This window comes from Bos indicus, chromosome 11, assembly GCF_029378745.1.
Source record: "Bos indicus isolate NIAB-ARS_2022 breed Sahiwal x Tharparkar chromosome 11, NIAB-ARS_B.indTharparkar_mat_pri_1.0, whole genome shotgun sequence".
In the NCBI taxonomy this organism is placed as follows: domain Eukaryota; kingdom Metazoa; phylum Chordata; class Mammalia; order Artiodactyla; family Bovidae; genus Bos; species Bos indicus.
The window spans coordinates 104,662,164-104,670,660 of record NC_091770.1 but is presented as its reverse complement, the minus strand read 5'-3'; positions in this window follow the sequence as shown (position 1 = coordinate 104,670,660).

Here is an 8,497-nt window from a genome sequence, read left to right as displayed (position 1 = left end):
CCCAGAATGTCAGGGAAGACACTGCTGAGCAGGAGGTGAGGAGTCTCGACCACCAGGGTCATTCATCACAGGACTCTGAGGCCAGGAAACCCCCGACCAGAAGCCAGAAACCACACATTAGGCCCATCCAGACCGGCCAGATCCAGGACCACGTGGATGGATTACAGACAGGTGGGTGACCAGGGCTGGACAGAACCGGGTGACCAAATGCAGAAGCACAGAGATCACTAACCACTGACCAGATAACCCGACCACCCCTTACCGTGCAGAGCAGTGTAGCCCCAAAGTGCACACCTCCGTGGGGTCTTGCATGGAGATCCAACACCAATCAAGCCCCCAGGCATCAAGCTCCCACACCCTCCAGCCACTAACCTCTCCCCACCACCCCGCCACCTGGTAACCACAGCCCTGACTTCCAGAGTCACGGGTTAGGTTCACTTGTTTTGAAATCCATAGGAATGGAATGTGCTCTTTCTCGTCTGGCTCCTTGGGCTCAGCACCCTGAGAGGCACCCACGTCGTGGCTTGTAGCTCGCAGTCTGTTATTGATACCGTCAGGGCTCTATATGTGGCGTGGACCCACACGGTTGGCTTACCCTTTCTACCTACAACGGACGTTCGGGCAGCTGCTAGCTTTTCAGCTCGTTCAAACAGCAAAGCAGATCACTCTTGTGTATCTCTCTGGGTGATTCACACACTCGGTGGTGGAATTACTGGGGTCTGTGGAACAGACGTGCGCTTCCCGGGCGGCTCAGTGGTGAAGAATCTGCCTGCCAATGCCAGAAACGCAGGAGACAAGGGTTGGATCCCTGGATCGGGAAGATGCCCTGAAGAAGGAAATGGCAACCCACTCTAGTATTCTTGCCTTGAAAATTCAATGACCGGAGGAGCCTGGAGGCTACAGGCCCTGGGGTCGCAAAGAGTCGGACACGACTGAGCGGCTGAGCACACACGCCGGGAACGAGGGTACCCAGCTTTGGGGATAAAACCAAACGGTTTTCCAAGGTGGGTGAACACACTCCCACCAGCACGGAGAGCGTTCCGGTTGCTTCACATCCTCCATCCTTGCCAGCGCGAGCGATTGTCAGGGCCTCGAATTTTAGCCATGCTGGTAGGAGTCAAGTAGTGCCTGACTGGAGTTTTATTTGCATTTCCTGATGAATCATGAGGTTGGGGAGCTTTTCATCTGCTTAGGGGCTACTTGGAAATCCTATTTTAAACAAGGCCTGTTCAAGAATTCTGCTCCCCTCTTCCACTGGTTGTCTTTATCTTATTGATTTTAGGAGTGTCCTGGATGTGGGTCATAAGCGGGATGAATATATGGCAAACACGTTCTGCAACTCTGTGGCTTGCCTTTTCATCTCCCGGTTGTATCTTTTGATGAATAAGATTCTTCATTTTAAAAGAATCCATTCTATCACTGTTTCCCGCCAGCCCCTGTCCAAAGGCTGGTCTCAAAGCCACATGCTGAGGCTCACCTCCTGTACCCTCCAGGTTCCTGCACCCCAGGCTGGCTCCTCTGCTGACCCAGCCTCTCAGAACATCCCCGAGCACTCTCCAGGTTCCTGCACTCCAGGCTAGCCCTCTGCTGACCCAGGCGGCTTACTTGTTGGGCTGATCCAACCTCTCAGAACATCCCCGAGCACTCTCCAGGTTCCTGCATCCCAGGCTAGCTCCTCTGCTGACCCAGCCTCTCTGAACATCCCCGAGCACTCTCCAGGTTCCTGAACCCCAGGCTAGCTCCTCTGCTGACCCAGCCTCTCAGAACATCCCCGAGCACTCTGAGCTCCTGGTTGTTTTGAGCTCCTAGTTGCTATGTCCTCCTGCTGTGACTGCTGGTTTTGTCTACTTGCTGTCAGAATTAGGCAGAGAAATACAAAGAGATGCCTCCCATGCTAAAGGTACTTTTCCTGCCAATCCTAAAGGAAATCAACCCTGAATATTCATTGGAAGGACTGATGCTGAAGCTGAAAGCTGAAACTCCTGTACTTTGGCCACCTGATGCAAAGAGCCAACTTACTGGAAAAGATTCTGATGCTGGAAAAGACCCTGATGCTGGGCAAGATTGAGGGCAGGAGAAGGGGGCAACAGAGGATGAGATGGTTGGACGACATCACAGACTTGATGGAAATGAGTTTGAGCAAACTCCGGGAGACGGTGAAGGACAGGGAAGCCTGGTGTGCTCCAGTCCACGGGGTGGCAAAGAGTCGGACACGACCAAGCAACTGAGTAGCAACAAGCGTGTCAAAGCAGCCGCACTGCCTCCGGATGCTCTAGACCAGCTACCCCTCTCAGGAGGGCCTCTTGGCAAAAAAGGAGCCTGAAGGGACTGCGTGGCAGACAGGACTTCATGTTTAATGAGGTTATTACGGTGTCCCTGGTGGAAGTGCTCCCTCTGGGAGGCAGGACTCGTGGATCACAGATCCTGGAACCATGGGGATGGAGAACACAAATTTCCCAAGTAGTTCAGTGGGAGTGGTGGTGATCCCAGACCCAGGACTGCCTGGCTGGGGCCCAGGATCACCCTAGAAGATGCCCTTCGTCTTCACAGGTAGCATCCCCAGGCCAGGACCAGCTGTGCCTTCATAAGGCTGTCCCGTCTCACCCGGGCCATCAGCTGCCAGACCTCCTTTGTCATAAAGTTTGTTCTTCTTTTCCTGGTTTCTTAAGGTGGAAGGTGAGGTTATCGACTTGCGAGCCTTTTAAGGCAGACATTTGCAGCCATTCACCCCCCCCCCCCCCCGGCATTGCTTTAATTACATCCCTCATGGTTCTGCTTTGTCGTGTTTTTGTCTCCATTCTCCTCAAAGCGATTTCTAATTTCCCTCGTTCTTCTTTGATCCACTGGCTATTTAAGAGTGTTTTATTTAATGCCCACAAATCTGTGACTTTTCCGAATTTCCTTCTGTTACGTATTAATTTCTAATTTCATTCCATTGCGGTCGGAGCACATATTCTGTTTGATTTCAGTCTTCTTAAATGGACTGAGACATATGCATGCTGCAATACATGGTCTGTCCTGGAGAATGTTCCACATGCCCTTGAGAAGAACGGGTGCTCTGCTGCTCTTGGATGGAGTGTTCTGTAGATATCTGTTCGGCTGCTTTGGTAGATAGTTTTCTTGAAGTTTTTAATTTCCTTGCTGATTTTCTGCCTAACTGTTATGTCCATTATTGAAAGTGGAGTATCGAAGTTTCCAGCTATTATAGTTGAAGTCTCTACTTCTCTCAATTTGGTCTTTTCTTTTTTGCTTCATGTTTTCCGGGCTCTGTTTTCAGGCACATATGCGTCTGCAATTGTTGACTCTCTTCCGTGCATCGGCCCTTTCGCCACTTGATCTCCTTCTTCGTCTGTAAGAACGTCCCTTTTGCCGATGCCGGTGCAGCCGCTCCAACCCTCTTTTGAACACAGCTCGCGTGAACTCCCCGTGTCCCCCCTTTTCATTTCAGCCAATTTGTGTCTGGTTCTAAAGCGAGTCTGCTCACTGAGACGCCCACCAGGCGGGGGAAGTTAACCGTTTGCTGCCCACACACATGTAGACCCCAGACTGGTTGAAACCCGAAGATTAATGATGGTAACTCCCTGAGAGCCCAGTTGGTAAAGAATCCGCCTGCAATGCAGGAGACCCTGGTTCGATTCCTGGGTCGGGAAGATCCCCTGGAGAAGGGATAGGCTATCCACTCCAGTGTTCTTGGGCTTCCCTTGTGGCTCAGCTGGTAAAGAATCTGCCCGCAATGCGGGAGACCTGGGTTTGATCCCTGGGTTGGGAACATCCCCTGGAGAAGGGAAAGGCTACCCACTCCAGTATCCTGGCCTGGAGGATTCCATGGACTGTATAGTCTATGGGGTCGCAAAGAGTTGGACATAACTGAACGACTTTCACTTTCACCTTCAACTCCTACTTACTTCGCCACCAACCCATCAGAAGAATGTCCAGGCGCTGAAAACAGCCTCTTGGAACAATTACTATAAAACTTCGCACTTCTCTCTCTAGGTTGGGACACAGAGTTCTGAGAGCATTAGCCTGCTGTGGCCCCCTTTTGCCTGGTAAAACAATAAAGCTATTCTCTGCTTCACCACCATAAATAAAGAAATAAAATGAGTGTCTCAGAGACAGCACCTCATTGGCCATGTTATTTAATCCAGTTTGCTAATCCCTGTCTTTTAACTGAAGAGTTTGAATCTGTTTACATTTAATCATTACTTATAAGAAAGAACCAACTTCCATCGTTTTGTGATTTGTTTTCCTGCGTCCTTTTTGTTCCTCAGCTCCTCCATCGCGGCTTACTTTTATGTTAAATATTTTCTAAAGTATTATTTTAATGCCATTGTAATTTCTTTTACTTTATTTTTGAGTTATTTTCTTGTGGTTGCCCTATGGATTACAATCAGTATCTTAGTTTATAACACACCGGTTTGGATTAATAACAATTTATTTTCAAGAGTGTACTAAAGTTGTTCTTCTTTGCCTCTATCAAAGGTCCGTCTAGTCAAAGTTATGGTTTTTCCTGTGGTCATGTATGGATGTGAGAGTTGGGCTGTAAAGAAAGCTGAGTGCTGAAGAACTGATGCTTTTGAACTGTGCTGTTGGAGAAGACTCCTGAGAGTCCCTTGTTTCTGCAAGCAGATCCAACCAGTCCATCCTAGAGGAAATCAGCCCTGAATATTCATTGGAAGGACTGATGCTGAAGCTGAAGCTCTAATACTTTGGCCACCTGATGGGAAGAGCTGACTCATTGGAAAAGACCCTGATGCTCGGAAAGACTGAGGGCAGGAGGAGAAGGGGACGACAGAGGATGAGATGGTTGGATGGCATCGCCGACTCAATGGACATGAGTCAGAGCAAACGCTGGGAGATAGTGGAGGACAGGGAAGCCTGACATGTTGCAGACCATGGGGTTGCAAAGAGTCGGACACAACTTAGGAACAAGACAACTCGGACTCTCTGGCTGTGGGACACGGGCTCTGGAGCACCCGCTCAGTGGCAGCGACACCCGCTTAGCTGCTGCAGAATGTGTGGGATCTTAGTTCCCGAGCAGGGACTGAACCCACACCCCCTTCGGCGCAAGGCAGACTCTTTACCACTGGGCCGCCAGGGAAGTCCTGTCCTCTGCTCTTTAGACACAGTTTCCTTTAGCTGATCAAACATATTTAAATTGCTGATATAGAGTCTTTGTCTAAAAAGTCTCACATCTAGACTTACTCAGTGATAGAGAATAGTGATGTCATTTTTTCCTGGCTATAAGCCATACTTTGTTTTCTCTTTGCAGGCCTTGTAGTTTTTAGTTGAAAACTGGACATTCTGAGTGTTACCATGTGGCAACTCTGGAAACCAGATTCTCTCCCTTCCCCAAGATTTGTTGTTGCTGTTCCTTCTTGTAGTTGGGATCTTTTTAAGGAACTTTCTGTAGAGTCTATATTATTCGTCATATGTAGACCCTGAAATCTCTGTTTTGTTGGCTTATGGTCAGGTATTGATTGGACAGAGATTTCCCTGAAGGATTGGAACAGCAAAAAAATATCCCAGTCTTTGCCAAAGGGCTCTGTGTGTTTCAGGCCAAGCCTTCAGTGCCGAGCCAGGCGGCTTCCAGCTCTGCCTTAGCTTTTGCTTCCTGCTGCTGCCCAGGCAGTGTTGGCAGGTGAGGGCTCAGGGCCTGCTCAGTCTCTGGAGGATGTGCGCTCAGCCCTTTAGACTCGTGGGAATACTTCCAAGCTTTCCAAAGCCATGAGGACATCTCACTGGGAAAGACCCTGCTGCTGTGAAAGACTGAGGGCAGGAGGAGCAGGGGCGGCAGAGGGTGAGGTGGTTGGAAGGCTCAATGGACGTGAGTTTGCGCCAACTCCGGGAGATGGGGAAGGGCAGGGAAGCCAGGTGTGCTGCGGTCCATGGTCACAAAGAGTGGGACACGACTTAGTGTCTGGACAGCAAGGATCTCATTTCTCGCCTTTCCTCCCAAACTCTGTGATTAGTCTATTGCTTTCCCAACGGCATCACCTCTCGCCGCAGTCAGCGAACGCTTTGGGCACACACCCCGGTGCTGCTTGTGCTCTAGGCCGACTATGAGTTAAACGAAACACAAACAAACATTTGGGCCGGCCTTCCAGAGAACACAGGACAAGTCAGAACAAATAACTAATCACGATTCTTTGGGAATGGGCTCTGTTCCGCATTTACCAGTATTGCGAGCTACCACTGAGCTGAAGAAGAGCGGGGCGGGGACTATGAAATTAACTGATTTTACTGAGAACCAGCTATGTTTCTTAAGTAAATCTGTCAATTGTTGTAAGCCTTCGGTTAATTTCCAGAGTTCTTGGGGGGGGGGGAAGTAGACGTTAACAATTTTTGCCCCTTTTCATTGTGTTACGGAATGTGGAGCTCCTTGGCCACAGCTTCTGCTGCCACCACCCCACACTTCGTCTTAAATCGATGAGCAATCAGGCTGCCACTCTCTCTCCCATCCACTGACCACAGCCAGGAACAGCACCCGATTCCGTAGCCCTTGCACTGACTCTCCCCCCTGGATGGCAACCACTTGAGATACACACCAGCGCAGGACCCCAGCCCGGCTCCCCACCGGCTAATGTTTTAACAGTCACCACAGTCAGCTGCCAGTGTCTTCACCCACCACCTACTGCCCGGCTCCAAAATCCCAATTTACAATTTTCTCCCTGGCACCATTCTCAGTACCAACGGCCTTCAGTCGGGTTCTCCAGGAGACAGACTCCGAAGTGGAGATTTGTACGCAGGGGAGAAGACCTGTGAGAGAGTGAGGGATGCAGGACGGGGCAGAGAGCAGGCTGCAACAGAGGCCTTGGCTGACCTCGTGGGAGGCTATGGGGCGGGGATAGCCCCTTTAGAGATGTCCACGGTCAAGGCAAGAGGCTGGGACTCCATGCTCCCACGCCCACCAGGCTTGGATGCAGACCTAAGCTGGGGCGAGGCAGCCTGCTTCAGGCGAGGCAATTCTGGAGACATACTTAGCTGCCAAGCATCAGCAGGCACGGTTGCCAGTAGCGTGAAGAACAGGAACTCCTTCTGAGGTGCAGGTCTGAACGTGCATCAGAGCACCCTCTCCTGCAGTTCAGCTGCCAGGCGGCCCCTTCTTCCACAGGGGCCCTGGGGAACCCCAGGACACCCTCGGCCCCCACCAGTGCTGTTCTCTGCCTTGCTTCCCCTCCTATCTGGGCTCTCTGCCCTTCCAGCACCCTGGAGACTTGTTCCCCATTCTAAACTCTGTGTGCTGAGCCATCCTGACATGGGCCCTGCCCGTTACTAGGTCACAGCTAAGTCCACGGCTAAGTCCCCCGTCAACACGGGTATGTTTATGCAGCGTCACCCCTCAAGTTTACAGCAGGATGAGATTAGAACCCAGGCCTCCTGCCCCCCAGCCTGGGGGCTCTCTTGCCTTGTCCTGGCTTCCTCGGCCCCTGAGGAAGGTCACCAGTGCAGACCTTCATGTGCCACTGGGGCATCTGATGGCCTGGAGACACCACATTTAAACCCTTGGACTATCAAGAGCAGTGTGCAGAGAGGAGCTGACGCCTGACAGCGAGGTGGCGTTATCCTTCTTTATCCCTCTTGGATGGGTGTGTGGGAATCACACCCGCTGCCCCGTGCCCCAGAGAGGCTGCACTGGCGGCCAGCCTGGAGGGACAAAGACGCCCTTGTTGGGTTTCAAGCTTCCCCCGAAGGACAGAAATTCCAGGGGGCGGACTTCTGAAACCCTGTTGCAGGGAGGGAGATGGAAAGAGACCTCCCTCCCTCTCTCCCCACTGCCCTGGGCTGACTCAAACATCCTTCCCTCAGTGGAACAACTTGACATGATAAAGGAAATACATGCTCCCTGTGAAAATATAAACAAGTAAGTTTGAGCAAATCATAGTGTGTGAATTACAGAGTGTCACCAAGCCCCACCAAGCCCCAAGCTCCGGAGAGGATCCAGTTAACACACGGGCATGTGGCCACCAAGGTTTTCACTGCGCCTGGAAAGAGGCTGTTTCTGCAGCCACCTGTTGCTGCCAAGGGGGGCGGGGAGAGCTGAGTAAGAACCCGGGCTTTCGAGTGGGAGGACCTGCCTGGGACTCCCAGCCCTGCCACCACTTCTGTGCCTTTGCACACATGTCAGGTGAAGACAGTCACACCAGCCCGGGGAGGGCACGAGAATTTAAAGTGTTATTGTTGTGCGGTTGCAAAGTCACATCCAACTCTTTGCAACCCCAGGGACTGCAGCACACCAGTCTTCCCTGTCCTTCACGATCTCCCAGAGTTTGCTCAAACTCATGACCACTGAGTCAATGATGCCATCCAACCATCTCATCCTCTGTCGTCCCCTTCTACTCCCACCTTCAGTCTTTCCCAGAACCAAGGTGTTTTCCAGTGAGTCGGCTCTTCCCATCAGGCTGCCAAAGTATAGGAGTTTCAGCTTCAGGATCAGTCCTTCCAACGAATATTCAGAGTTGATTTCCTTTAAGATGGATTGGTTGGATCTCCTTGCAGT